This window comes from Bos mutus, chromosome 7, assembly GCF_027580195.1.
Source record: "Bos mutus isolate GX-2022 chromosome 7, NWIPB_WYAK_1.1, whole genome shotgun sequence".
Classification (NCBI taxonomy): domain Eukaryota; kingdom Metazoa; phylum Chordata; class Mammalia; order Artiodactyla; family Bovidae; genus Bos; species Bos mutus.
In genome coordinates, this window is record NC_091623.1 from 60,954,948 (window position 1) to 60,970,122 (window position 15,175).

Here is a 15,175-nt window from a genome sequence, read left to right on the forward strand (position 1 = left end):
CTCCCGCCTCCGGCCCTTCCTTGGCTCCCTGGCTACTTCTCACGGGGACCGGGAGGGGTGTGCGGGCTTGGCTTCCACAGTGGTGACAGTGGTGATGGCTGCCCTGCCACCCCAACTCCTCCTCTTCCCCCCACACCAAGAGGCAGACAAGTCACCTTCAGTTTCTGATCTCTGGTTAGAGAATGTACTGTGGTGTTTAGTCACTAAATCATGTCCGACTCTTGTGACCCCATAGACTGTAACCCACCAGGCTCCCCAGTCCATGGAATTTCCCAGGCAAGAATTACTGGAGTGGGTAGCCATTCCCTTCTCCAGGGGATCTTCCCAACTCAGGAATCAAACCCGCACCTCCTGTACTGGCAGGTGGATTGCTTACCACTGAGCCACCAGGGAAGCCAGTTAGAGAATTCAGTTAGAGAATTCAGAGGGAAGCTATCTGAAGTTCTGGCACATGTAAGCCATGGGTCCCAAGGTTTGAGGGTCGTGGGAAAGCACCATGCTCCTATGAGAACTTGGAGCCCGGGAAAATCTTAATCTGGCCCCTTCCTGCTCTCCATCACCCAGACTCCCAGGAAGAAGAGGGGTTTTTTTAACTGTGGTGGGTATTTGTTGCCGCGTGCGGGCTTTCCCTAGCTGTGGTGAGTAGGGGCTGCTCTTCATCGCAGTGTATGGGCTTCTCACTGCAGTGGCTGCTCTTACTGTAGAGCACAGGCTCCAGCGTGCCAGCTTCGGTAGTTGCAGCATGTGGGCTCACTAGTTCCGGCTCATCGTCTCTAGAGCACAGGCTCAGTAGTTGCACCACTCGTGCTTAGTAGCTCTTCGGCATGTAGGATCCTCCCAGACCAAGGATCGAACTGGTGTCCCTTACGTTGCAAGGCGGATGCTTAACCAGGGAAGCCCCAAAGTTCAGAGTCTTAACCTCTGGACCACCAGGGCTCATCTTAACTCAGATGTTCAGGGATAGAACCATCACATCGTCATGGCAGTCTCCATAGCCAGGTCCATAACACAAGGTTCATTCAAACACATCATACTTATTTGTTCTTTTGATTTATCAACACAAAACACTGAGTAGTACAGAATGGGACATGAATATGGAGGCAAGAACACAGAATTAAGGTGCCAGACCCTACATCCACCAGTGTAACTGGCCTTAGAGCCTCTTGAGACCCTGATGCTCTAGTCAAAAGAAACTGGACGTGAGAGGCACCAACTGATGGGACTGAAAGACCAGATCTGGGACTTCCCTGCTGGTCCAGTGGTTAAGACTCTGAGCTCCCAGTTCAGGGGGCCCAGGTTCCATCCCTGGTCAGGGAACTAGATCCCGCATGCTGCAACTAAGAGTTCACAAGCCACAGCTAAACGATCCCGTGTGCTACAACCAAGACCCGGTGTAGCCAAATAAATAAATATTTTAAAAAAAGAAGACCAGATCTATCACTCAATTTTAAATCTGCTGCCAGTCACCTGACCATAGTTCAGTGAATTCCTATGTCTGCTGTATCTATGAATCCTCTCATCACTTCTTGAATCGTGTATTCCAATTTTTCTACATTTTTCTCTTATACAATTTCTTCACCCCGTTTTTACATTTCTTCCTCTTCGTCTTTTTGATACATTGAAAAACCTCAACAAGTGGAACCTGCTTGGCCTCCTGGGAAGCTTGGGCAAGTCACTCTAACTATGGACGCTTAGTTTTTCAGAGCTGAGAGCAAGACCAAAAACATCAAGTGAGACCTTTAGGGTTTCTTCATGATAAGAGGCACAAGCCACAACCGAGATGAAACTCACACTGATAACACTAGCTCAAAATGTCAAAAGAACCTTAGGGGCTGTCAAGATCCTGTGATAGTTCTGGAAGACGAGTGCTATTATTCTTTCAACATTTTTTTGTCAAGTAAGAAAATAAAGTAAATTTTTTTATTTTTAAATTAATTTTAAAATTTTTAATTAATTTTTAAATTATTTTTAAAATTAATTTGTATTGGAGTATAGTCACTTTACAATGCTGTGTTGGTTTCTACTATATAGCAAAGTGAATCAGCTATACATATACATATCCCCTTTTTTGGATTTCCCTCCCATTTAGGTCACCACAGTGCACTGAGTAAGGTTCCCTGAACTGTACAAGTTTTTAAAAACTTTGTTGTAGTTGACTTACAATGTGTTAATTCTGCTGTACAGCAAAGTGATTCAGTTATGTGTGTGCTAAGTTGCTTCAGTTGTGTCTGACTCTGTGTGACCCCATGGACTGTAGCCCACCAGGCTCCTCTGTCCTTGGGATTGTCCAGGTCAAGACTACTCCAGTGAGTTGCCATGAGAAGTTCTCTAGGGGATCTTCTGTCTCCTGCATTGGCAGGTGGGCTCTTTATCACTAGCTCCATCTATACACACACAGAGACACACACACATATATGTTCTTTTTTAATATTCTTTTCCATTATGGTTTATCACAGGCTACTGAATATAGTTCTCTGCGCTATCCCGTAAGACCTTGCTGTTTATCCATCCTACATGTAATAGTTTGCCTCTGCTAACCCCAAACTCCCAATCTGTCCTTCCCTCCACCACCTCCCCCTTGGCAACCACAAGTCTGTTTTCTGTGTCTGTTTTCACCATTTCCATAATGTCAAGTTCATGCACACACACATACACACACACACACACACACACACACATATGCATGCACAGTTGTCCCTGTGTTACAGGGGCAGGTTGGGTTCTCATGGAAACAGTCTACCTTGTGTTCACAGTGCTTATTAGAAAGGACTTCTGGGGTCACCACATGTGGAGGAGAAAGGAGGGGGCCTCAGGCTACTCCAGAGGAGCCCTGGAGCTAGGACAGTCTTGCAGAAACTCCTCTGTTGAACCCAAAGGCAGGCCTCTCTAGCTCCATCTGGATCAGCCATTGGACAGGCTGCCTCCAGGACGCAGGGACCTGGGGCCGGGCAGCTCTCTGCATCTCCTAAAGGAGCTGACAGCTGAAGGGTGTCCACTGACAACACTCCAGAAGCCAGGGTAACTCGTCCCTTTCTCCTTGAAGGGCTGCAGGCAGCACATCTCCATGCCCACCTGCCCCACAGCCCCATCCCTCTTGAGTTTTCACATCCAACATTCTATGCATGAACCAGTAACCTCTACTTAAGAGAGACTTTTGGAAACTGGTTGACATCAATGAGAGAAAGATAACAAGTCCTACCAGCCAGACTTCACGTCGCACGCATGTTACTTATGATTAGAAAGTTTGTTTTTGTGCTCAGGAAAGTGTAAGCAAGCCTTCCAGAAGGTTGTGGTGCAGAAGCAAAAGTGCTTATCTAAACGATGACTCGAATCCTGTTTATCTGCACTTCCGCCTTTGACTCGCGGCCAGCCTCAAGCCCCTCCCCCTGAGGTGGTCCCGCCTCCGAAGCCCGGCCCCTCGCCGGTTCCCAGCCCTGCTGAGTGGTCTGTGCTAGAGCCCAGGCAGCCAATGAGGTGGCTCAGGATGCAGTCTCCCCACCCAGAGTGCCCAAGAGATGAGGGACCAGCATCCCACATGACTGGGGCCTTTGGAGGCGGCAGCAAAATCTCCAGGACGAGGGTGATGCCCCTGGGTGGCCACGTCAGGCCCAGCCCTTTCTGCGGTACACGTGTGGCTGATCAGGAGAAGCCAGCCGCACAGTTTACAGTGGAAAGAATGATGCAAGGCCTCACTGGAGAGCCAGCCCTAAGAACGTAGGGCTCTTTCTCACTAGAATTTATCACTCTGGGAAGAATTCCAAAGCCACGGCGGACAAAGGTATTTTCCCCGTGGTCAGAACGCAGTCTGCGTCTCGCACCTAAGCGAAGTGGTGGTGTGGCGGCTGGGCCAACCAGCAGGTGTTTAGGGTCCCGTCTTTCTTATACATTCGGTTTCCATAGTCAGTCTCAGTGATGCCTGTTAACTCGCCTATTATAAAGAAAACGTATTACCACAAATTGAGCACAAGTACGTGTGACACACCCTCTTCAAGAGCCTCCAGTCCTAAGTAGGAGATGAGCTATAAGCAGAAGGGGGAGTTTCCACTCGACAGAACATTAGGGGGAAAACTCTGCATTCACAGCCCCCAACCCACTCTCCATGTTATCAGGAGAATCTAGATGAGTCTGGCAAACACTCACGTCCCCGTGCTCAAAGCCACGTGCAGCTGCCCCAGAGAAGAGGAATTCTCAGACCAGGGGCTCAAAGTTTCACAGGATAGTCTGGGCACACTGTCTGGGGTCAGAATTGCAACCTGGGGTCAGAATTGCAGTCCCTCATCTGGTGCAAGGCTTAGGGGTGAAAGAAAGACAAAGCTTGAGCCTTGGGTCAAGCAACTGCTCTCCCAGCATCATCCTTCCACTGGGAGGAAGTAGTGGAAGCCCCCCTTCCCCCAACACTCCTGTTTCCCTTGACCTTCTGCCAGCCTCCTCCCGGCCACCTTTGGAGCAGAGAGGAACTGCCCTTCGTGTCTGGTCTCCTTCCTGGCCAGCACACTTTGAGACATTCCCTCTGTGGACTCCTGGCGGTTCTGTGACTTCAGAAGGAACCTCAGATCCGGAGGGCCCAAGATCCTGGAACCCAGTATCTTCCTGTAACTGTAGTGACTGTTCGGGAGGGTGGGGACAGGGGCACAGCTGGGCAATGGGTCTGCACGGCCTCGGAGAGCAGCCCAACCAGAGGCAGTGCCCTGAGATGAAAAACAAACAAGCAGGGCAGGTTCTACCACAAGGTTAGATGCAGGACTTCAGCAGCTCAATTCTCTGAGTCTCCATTTCCCTGCCTGAAAAATGAGGATAATTAATAGCATGGAGGTTGTTATGAAGATATTTAATAGGTGTACATAGTAAGCCTCCAACACATTGAACTTCTGGCTGACAGTTTAAGATGCTGTAATGCCCTTGACATCCCACTGGCTTGTGGGACAAACGAGACAGGCAGGGATCTGTGATTTGAACCTGGAAAACTGTCTCCTATAGCAACACAAGACAGAGAAACTACAACGGACTAAAAATTAACTGTACACATGTGCAGCTGGGAAAATTAGGAACAAAAAAGTACAAAAAGGCCAAAACGCAACTGCCACTTCTGAGGTGCTAGAGAAAAGGGGGTCCTGTTCAGGATCCCTGCACACAGCACCACCACGGGGGTGGACAGGCCACCTAAGTCACACCTCCTGCATCCACCCCTACCTTCACCCCATTTGAAGGACCAGTTCACCCCCTCGGGGATCCTGCAAAGGAACTGCTACTTATTCTCCCTGCCTGGGGCTGCCGCACAAGTCTCAATAAAGCCTTGCCTGAATTCCTCCTCTGGCCTCTTATCAATTTCTATTGACCAGAGTCCCAGGACCCAGGTCGGTATCAACTACGTGATCACTGTCTCTTTTAAGCCCCGGGGCACTTCTCTGTTCTTGGGCCTTATCTCCCCTGCCAGACTCCCCTCAAGAGGCCTGCAAGTATCACTCAGCACCACAGGAAAAGTAAAAAATAAACATAGGAGATCGCCCGCTGTCATGGCCGCCGTGATCGAGGGGGAAAGTCAGGGAGGGTGAGTTTAGGCAGCGCCTCCTTCCATCCCAGCACCTAGGCCCCCCTGGCCCACCGCCACTTCCTCTCCATTTCCTGCCCATTTCTCCGAAGATGGGCAGCCGCATAGGAGGACCCGGCCTCTTCTCAGAAGGGGCGCTTTGCCTTCGCCCTGCTTCCTGGGCCTAGGGGACCGCCGACCGGCCTGAGGGGCCGAGCCCTCCGGCCTGAGGCCTAGGAGGGGCCTTTGCGGGCGTCCACCGCCCCAGGCTCCAGCAGCCCTTGCTCCCCTCCACTGCCAGGGCCAATTTCGCGGCAAGCCAGAGCGAAACCCCACCTCCCTCCAGGTCCCACCCCTTGGAGGCTGCGCAGAACAAACCAGAGTTAGGGGGCACGCGCATCCTCAGACCCTGACCTTAAGACTCGCCTTCTGATTGGCCAAGCCTCTCAGCGAGGACGCGCCTGTACAGGCTCAAGGGTCGGAGCTTCGCACAGGGCCCACCCACCCCGAGGCTGGGCAGTGCTCTAAGAAACCTCTTACAGTAAGTGAGCTCCTGGGTGCGAAACTTGCGTCTGTACCTGGTCTCTTTCTCCACACCCAGGTCACTGTCATTCTAACACACGTATTGGATTATTTGTTAGCCTTAAGACCCTTCCCTGCCAAGTTATAACTTGTGGTCTAATCACCCATCAGAGTACTATAGTTATTTTTTTATGAGTCAGATATTAAATGAGAAATACATATATACTTTTTAAAAAATTATTTTACCTGTAAGTATGTCCCAGATCAGATCAGATCAGATCAGTCGCTTAGTCGTGTCCGACTCTTTGCGACCCCATGAATCGCAGCACGCCAGGCTTCCCTGTCCATCACCAACTCCCGGAGTTCACTCAGACTCACGTCCATCGAGTCAGTGATGCCATCCAGCCATCTCATCCTCTGTCGTCCCCTTCTCCTCTTGCCCCCAATCCCTCCCAGCATCAGAGTCTTTTCCAATGAGTCAACTCTTCGCATGAGGTGGCCAAAGTACTGGAGTTTCAGCTTTAGCATCATTCCTTCCAAAGAAATCCCAGGGCTGATCTCCTTCAGAATGGACTGGTTGCAGTCCAACTCTCACATCCATACATGACCACAGGAAAAACCATAGCCTTCACTAAATATGTCCCAAGTACTTTATTAAATATACTAGTATTATATGAAAAAAATGTTGCTTATCCATAATGCCAAATTTAACCAGGTGTCTTGTATTTTATCTGGCAAGCCTATTTATAATCACGTGTTCAACATTGTGACCACCTGATGGATGTTGCCATGGATCCTGGTGATCCACCAGAGCAAGCATCTGCCAGCTTTTGTGTCTTGTTGTCCAGCACCCAGCAGAGTCTGGCCAAAGACAGATAACTGTGATAGGCTTAATAAGCCCCCTCTCTGCCAAGATGTCCTATTCTATTGCCAGACTATTTTCCAGACTTTGCTGATGGGATTAAATTAAAGATTCTTTGAGATGGGAATGATCCTGGATTCCCTGGAGGAGCCGAAGTCATCATGAGGTCCTTATGAGAGAAAGAGAGAGAGGCAGGTGACTCAGAGAAGGTGATATGATGCCTGAAGTAATAGAAAGAGCATGTGTTCCAGGGCTATGAAGGGAGAGATGGGACCCTTTCTAGAAGCTGAGAAAGGCAAGAAAATGGATCCTCCCTGAGAGCCTCCAGAAGACACGTGGCTGGCCTTGCGGAAACCTTGATTTTAGTCCAGTAAGAGGGACTTCCAACTCCTGACCTCCAGGACTCTAAGAGAATATATCTGTGTTGTTTGTGGTGACATTACAGTAGCAATAGGAAACTCCTACAATGCCCAACAAGTATTTGCTGAGTGAGAAAAGGAACAGATGGAAGAATGCAAAAGGCAGCTTTGGAATAAGGCCTAGGTCAGAGCCCAGAGCATCAGGACATGGCTCTGGACTCCCATGTATCATCCAATCATGAGACCCTTGGCCCGTGAAATGATCCCAGGGCCTCAGTTTCCTGATGTGTAGCATGAGGTCACTCCTGAGACCCTCAAGGACTGTGAGCCAGCCAGAACCCAAAATGTTCCTGTTGGCTCCAGCCATCCCATCACCACATCTTTTCTGGGGCCACCCGCTCCATCACCTGCCAGAACTGTTCTACGCTCTTTCATCTCTTCACTCACGTTTTTACAATAACTCTATTGTGGTTATTACCCTGTTTTCCTGAAGGAGGCAACTGAGGCACAGAGAGGTGAAGTCACTACTCCAAGGTTGCCCAGCGGTTAAGCTGGAGAGAGTAAAACTATCAGGGAAGGAGCCTTAGATGGGTCCCACTCCTGCCCTGGGTCCTCTGTACCTCGGTGTACGCTCCCCAAGCAGATATTCCTCTTGGGGACATGAAAGTCCCCCTGCCAGAGTGTGGAGATCAAGACCTATTCTCAGCAGAGCAGACACGTCACAACCCTGAGAGGAGGTGAAAGGTGAGTGTGGGGAGCCCCACCCTGTCCTGGAGATGGAATTCAGATGTGGGATGTCATAGATTCCGAGAGCCCGGAACGTCTGGCTCACCTGGAACGTGGGAACGCCCTTGAGAGGCCCCTCCCCCACAACCAGGAAACGGGAGGGGGGTGCGGAGTGTGGAAGGAGGGTCCTCTCCAATCCAGGTTTGCCCCAGGGGAGGACCCCTCCCCCAACACACACACACACACACACACACACACACACACACACACACACACACACACACACACACATTCCTGCGGGCTATGTGTCCCCGTCTGCCCTTTAAAATCCAGGCGAGCCTTGGGTCAGCCAGGAGGAGGAAGAGGAGGAGGAGAGGCGGGGCGGCTAGCCTGGGTGGAGGAATCCCCAAACCGGCTATTTTTAGCCGGGGAATTTATTCCAACACCTTCCCAAAATAGAAAGCAGCCTCCTCGCCTAACAAAAGGCTAGGGCAGCTCGAGAAGGGGGTGGGGCTTCAAGAAAGGTGGCCTCGGGCAACCCCTCCCCACCCCACCCCCGCTCCCCCCTTCCCCGCTGTAGGTCCAATTTCTTCCCAGCCGGTACACATAGGACTGGCTGTGCGCAGAAGAGGCTTCCCTGGTGGGCGATCAAGGGACTTAGAGGGGTCGGGATGCCCAGGAGCCGTAGGGATCCTGGAAACTGGAGTCCCTCACCCCCCTCACTGCCATGGCCCGAGGGCTGCTGACCCGGGAACTGGGAGGGCCCGAGCCACGTAGGCTAAAAATAGCCCTCGCCTCCTCCCAGGCTATTTTTAGAGTCCATTCGTCCTGTCCTCAGCACAGAGGCAGCCAGCCGGTGGGCACACCCCGCCGGCCAGCCGGGGCGCCCGGGCTCAGACGCGGGCACCGCCTCTGGCCACCGCAGGGGCCAGGACTGGAGAGAGACCAACAGCGTGGACAGATCTAGCTTGACTGCCAGACTTGTTGGGTGGCGCCAGGATAACCAGGCCTCTCTGAGCCCGCTTGCTGCGGAAAAGAGAGGGAGACGAGCAATTGGGGGTCCGGACCCCAAATGGCCCTAGGCAAAGGGGTCTTCCAGCCAGGGACCCTCACTCCAGACTGAGCCACGGCCTATGCCCCAGGCAGGCAAGTCTCACAGATGAGGGCCCGCGGGCCTCAGTTTCCGCATCTGTGAAGTGGAGACCTTGGTCGCGCTCAGGGCCGGTCGGAGCCCAGCGCTCAGCCCGCGGCCGGGCAGGTACCAGGCGCAGCGCACGTGTCACTTTCATTTCTCCGGTTCCCCCTCCCCTCCCAGGCCGGCTCCACAAACGCTGGGGCTGATGTCATCCCAGCCGGGTCCAGCCTCCCCGCGCGGCCGACGCAGGCCGGCGCCGCCGTCACAAGCGTTTCTGCGCCAGGGAATCCCGGCCCCCGCGCGGAGGCCCCAATGGAAACCCGTGACGCCAGCGCCCGCTGCCGCCGCAGATCTTCCGGCCCGGGCGGCGGGGCGGGGCGCGGCGTGATCCTGCTGGGCCCCTCCCATTCCGCCACCCCTACCGCTGCCAACGCGGGTCCGGGGAGCGAGAGTGCACGCTCCCGGAGCGCAGAGTGCCCGGGCGCCCGCAGGGACGCGCGCTTGCGGGGTGCGGGCGTGCACAAGTTCACGGGCATGATCTCGTGTGGAAGGCACCGTAGGCCTGCGTGCGGGAACCCGGCTAGCTCTAGGGAGTGGGTGGGAATCCCTCGCCTGGGATCCATCTCATACATAATATAATCCACCTCATACCAACCAGGGCCTGTCCATGTTATCTGGCGTGGGGAGGTGGGGGCTTAGCCTGGACACACACTCACTGTCGAGTGCCGGTGGCCTGTGGGCGTGGGGCCGCCGCGATGACTCTGAGCCTGTTCACCGTCTCCGCGCCAGTCTGGGAGCTAATTACTGTCAGGACTAGACGGGTTGGCTGGAAAGATGAACAAATCGCAGTGTGTCTGCAGCACGTCTGGGTCTGCAAGCCCCACCGGCGTCTGTTCTGGGGGTGTAGGGCGTGACAACTACGCTGCCTGCTGTATGCGCCGTGGGGAGCCCTGGACATGTGCGTGGAATCTGGCGGGTCTCCAATGGGTGCTGGAGGCAAGATCCCAGCCAGCAGGTGTGTGTGTGTGCGCGCGCGCGCGAGTGCAAGTGTGAGAGATCTGTCGAAGCGTTCACTTCCCTTATGTATGAGATGGATCAATAATAGTTCTCACCTCCTATATTATGAGGAATAAATTAAGAAATGTGAGGTGTTTACACACGGGAGGCGGCCCAGTGACTCCACTCCTGGGTCTATCCAAGAGAAATGATTACTTGGCTCCACACCCAGACCCCACTAGCAGCTTTATTCTTTATCACCAGAAACTGTAAACAACCCCAGTTATCTGTCCCAAGTGAACAGGTAAACAGGTCAGGCCATACATACAATATTAGCCAGCAATAAAACAAACTGACTTTGAAATATTTCCCCTCAGTAAGAGAAGCAGACCCAGAAGGCCACACAGGATGCGATCCTTTTGATAGGAAATGTCCAGAACAGGCCAATCCACAGACACAGAGAGTGGGATTCTGGTTGTCAGGGGTGGCGGGGAGGCCTGGGGAGTGCCTGCTTGTGGAGCCAGGCTGGTTCTAGAGGGTGATAAAAATATTTTGGAATTAAAGATGATGGTTGCACAAGTCTGAATCCACTAGAAGCCACTGAATTATACCCTTCAAAGGGGTGAATTTCATGGCATCTGAATGGTAATCTTTTTTTTTAAGGGGACAAACTGCTTACACAGGCAGCAACGTGATGGGTCTCAGCTGCCCTGTGCTAAGTTCAAGAGCCAGACTCAGAAGGCTGGATACTGTGTGATCCTGTGTATGTGACTTCCTGAAAAAGGCTGAAGCCTAGGGATGGGGGAGATGGGTGGTGGCAGGGGCTGGTTGTGGGGGAGGGTTGGACTATGCAAAGCGCAGGAAGGGAAGGAAGTCCGGAGTGTTGGCCTGCTCTCAGCCTCTATTATGTAAGGGTTATACAACTGTATCCTTTTGTCCACACTCACCAAATCACACACCTAAAAAGTATAAACTTACTGTTTACAAATTAGATTTCTATAGACTTGTCTTCAAAAAAAAAGTTAGATTTTTTTTTAAAAGGTATTTTTTTAATGGTCCATTTTTAAAGTCTTTACTGAACTTGTTACAATATTGCTTCTGTTTTATATGTTTTGGCCCTTGTAGCATCCTGCATTGGAAGTCAGAGTCCTAACCACTGGACCACCAGGAAAGTCCTGAAAGTAAGGTGTTTAGAAAAGTGCCCATTACTTAGTAACGCAACAGGAGATGCCAGCTGTTACTATTATTCCCCTTGTTGTTGCTGCTTGTATCTGTGCATGTGTCTGTGCGTGTGCAAGTAGCCTCAAACCCCAGGTCCCCAAATATGAAGCTTGGGTCTTGGGGACACCTGGAGCACTGGAGCCTCCCTCTCCAACACACACACACATCTGTGAGCACATACACAACACACAAACACATGAGCATGAAAGCACGTGTGTGGACATAATACAAAAATACGTATGCACATTGACTTCCCTGGTGGTCCAGTGGTTAGGACTCTGAGCACCGCAGGGGGCGCGGGTTCGATCCCTGGTGTTGGGGAACAAAGATTCCGTAAGCTGCAAGATGTGGCCCCTAAAAATATACATGGGCATAGAAACACACACAAAACACATCCACACAAACACATGCATGCACACTTATAAATACACAAGAAGCACACGTGTGTTCATACAAGTGCACACATGGGCACCCACAAAAACATGCACACACAGCTAAACAAGTGTCCACATACACAATTACACACAAAAAAACCACAGGTACACTCATACACACAAAAACATACACATGCATGTCACCTACACACACACATAGACACACTGGCAGGGCAGGCACCCCAGGAGCCCCATCTGGAGGCGGGGGAGGAAGCCTCTGAACCAAGACAGGAAGGGGAAGCATGTCTGTGTGTCCCAGATTGGGTCTCTGTCACCGTGAGTGTGTCTGTCTCCCGAGGTGGGCGTTTCTGGGCCACTAGCCTCACTCTCTGTCTCCAGGACGCAGACAGGCCATCTCCCCCCAGGCTTCCTCCCCACTTCCCCCCGCATGGTCCCCACCTTCCTGTCCCCACCCTGGCTGCTGTCTGTGGGAACCTACTGTTTGGGCTGAAAGAGGGGCAAGAGGGGACCGGCGGCATCATCCGCTTCTCACAGTTCCCCCTCCCCTCTGGGCCTCAGTTTGCCAAGCTGAAAAATGGAAGGATGGTTTCTGGGGGATCCAGGAGCCACCTCTCCAAGCTCCCCCAACTCCTCACAGCTCAGATCCTGCCAACTCTGACTGTGTTTTTCTGGAGGCTTCTGCAGACATAACCTAAGACTAAGAAGAATTTCAAAGGGTGGAAATCCAGGCCGCAGTGCCACCTGGTAATAGATGTTCAAAAGGTCAGGGGCAGGGTTCATCATGCCCAGAAGAGCCCCTCAAAACCCAGGTGTGGACACCCAGGGGCCTCAGGAAGGCAGGTCCGGAGCAGGCTGGCAGATGGAGAACACAAGCAGATTTCAGGCAGAGAAGAGGGGAAACTGTGTGTCTAGGAAAGCATTTCTCCACAAGGCCAGTGTGTGCATACCTGACTCTGGTTTCTGCAGATGAATGAATGAAGGTGGCCTCAGGTGTTTCCTCAAAGAAGGTGATGGCACCCCACTCCAGTACTCTTACCTGGAAAATCCCATGGACGGAGGAGCCTGTTAGGCTGCAGTCCATGGGGTCGCAAAGAGTCGGACACAGCTGAGCGACTTCACTTTCACTTTTCACTTGCATCCATTGGAGAAGGAAATGGCAACCCACTCCAGTGTTCTTGCTTGGAGAATCCCAGGGACAGGGGAGCCTGGTGGGCTCCCGTCTATAGGGTCACACAGAGTTGGAGACAACTGAAGTGACTTAGCAGCAGAAGCAGCAGGTGTTTCCTGATCCATGTGCATGGTACCCCCAAGTGTGCACAAGTGTGAACTTGTTCACACCCTGCATATATGTCTAGAATGTCAGTCCAGGGATCTTTCTGTTCTTCCTGGAGGTACAAGTGCCCAGCACTTGATGAACACTTGGTACATCATTGCATAATGATGTTTCCACTTACTATGGTTCACTCCGCAAATACTTAACTGACACTGGAGACACACAGGAGCCTAAGGCCGAACACAGACCTGGGGGCCATCGCCTGTGTCTTGTGGTTAGCATACAACCCACAAGTGAATGCAAGCCTGTGTGTGTGCACAGCACACATGTTGGCCCGTGGGCTACAGGGTTCACACATGCTGGCACACAGGGTGTGTGTGTGTGTGTGTGTGTGTGTGTGTGTGCCTGAGCGTCCCCAGTGGCTCCTGTGCAGGCATGTGCAGGCCAAGCCAGGCTCCTCCTTGGCATTGCCTGCAGGCCCCACCCATGTGCCGAGAGTGCCCCCGGCCAGGTGGGGCCGGGCGGGCCCGGAAACCTCTCCCAGCTGCTGTGCCCAGTTTCAGGGAAGCCACCCGCTGGCGAGCTGCCTGCGGAGCTTGCCTGCCTTTGCACCTGCCCCCTGGGCTTCCAGGAAGCTGATTAGGAGAGGCCCTGCCCCCAGCCTTGCCGGCCTGTGTCCACTGCCCAGACCCACAGGTGGAGGGGGGAGTGTGCAGCTGGCTTCCTCTACTTCCTTCGAAGCCCCTCACAGCCAGAACCAGTAGAGACTCTGGAGGGGAAACTGAGGCACACACAGGGGCCCCTTGCAGAGGGTCCCAGGTCTCAGGGAGTGCCCCCCCCCAAATCCGCCTGGGGTCGGAGGTCTGTACAGAGAATGTTTGACCTGGGGAAGAATTTGCAGTCTTGGGGCCCTCACGTGGTGCTTGCCTGTGAAGGTATGCGACAGGAGGGTTTCCATCTGCTCCTGGAGCCTGCACAGACGCGGGTGTTGGAGGGCACAGCCGTCTCAGTGCCTGCTGAGAGGCATTGGTGAGCCTGTCAGTGCCTGTGCACAGTGGATGCAGGCACGCACTCAGGTGCCACATACAGTGCTGTTTAACGTCAGTGTCTGCACACCGTGGGCGACGCACGCACGGAGGGCGGTCCTCTCCGCAGGTGTTTGCAGGCAGGTGGGTACCCGCACGCAGTAAGCCTTGCGCTCAGAAGGAGGGCCGCCCACAGTAGCATTTGCAGGGAGGAGAGGGGGCTGCCCAAGGAAGGCCCTGCACGCAGATCGGACCGGGGCTGATCCCCGTGGGCGTCTGCAGCCGAGAGGAGCTCCGCACGGCAGGCCTCACGCGCGCAGCCCTGCGCCTCCGCGGCCGGCTCCCCACCCCCGCGCCTGGCCCGGCAGGTCAGGCGGCTCCGGCGGGGCGTGGGGCGGCCGGCGGGGCAGGGAGGCTATTCCGGGGCTGGCGCGGTGCCCGGGCCCTGCGCGCCAGGCCGCCCGGGGAAGGCGCCGCTCACAAAAGGAGGGTCTGTGCAGACGCCCCGCCCTCGGCCCGGCCGCCCGCCGCCAGGGCCTGAGGGGGGAGACGCCGCTAGGGCAGCCGCCGGCCTGGACACCCCCCCCCCCACCCCACCCCGCCTCCACGCCGGGGCAGCCGCAGACACCGCGCCTGGCGGGCACCACAGGAAGGCTGGCACCGCGGGGGACAGGAGGGGGTCGGCGGCGGGCGCTGAGGCTGCGCGCCCAGGACGCACCCGCGGGGCGCTGGTGAGGGTCGGGACGTGGGGAAACTCGGGGGACAGGTCTCTGCATTTCGCCCACTCGGGAGTTTCTGTCTCACACACACCCGCCTCTGTCTCCAATTATCCAATTTAAGGATCGAGGAGGCCGGGACTCCTGCCTGCTGGGAAGGGAGGGGCGTCTGGGGCCTGGGTCAGCGCCCCCCGCCCAGTGTCTGGCGGGAGGGCGGGGTGGAGGGAAGGGGTAATAAGCGTTCTCCCGGCCGGGCGCTGTGGTGTATTATCTACTTCGCCTCGCCATGTGGGAGGGTGGTTAGACTTTCCCTTTTGCGGAGGGGGAAACTGAGTCAAGCTTGCGCACACCGATAGCTGGTTAACCGCCAAAACGAGATTCGAATCCCGAGCTCTGCGATTGCCCTTCCCCCTCGGGC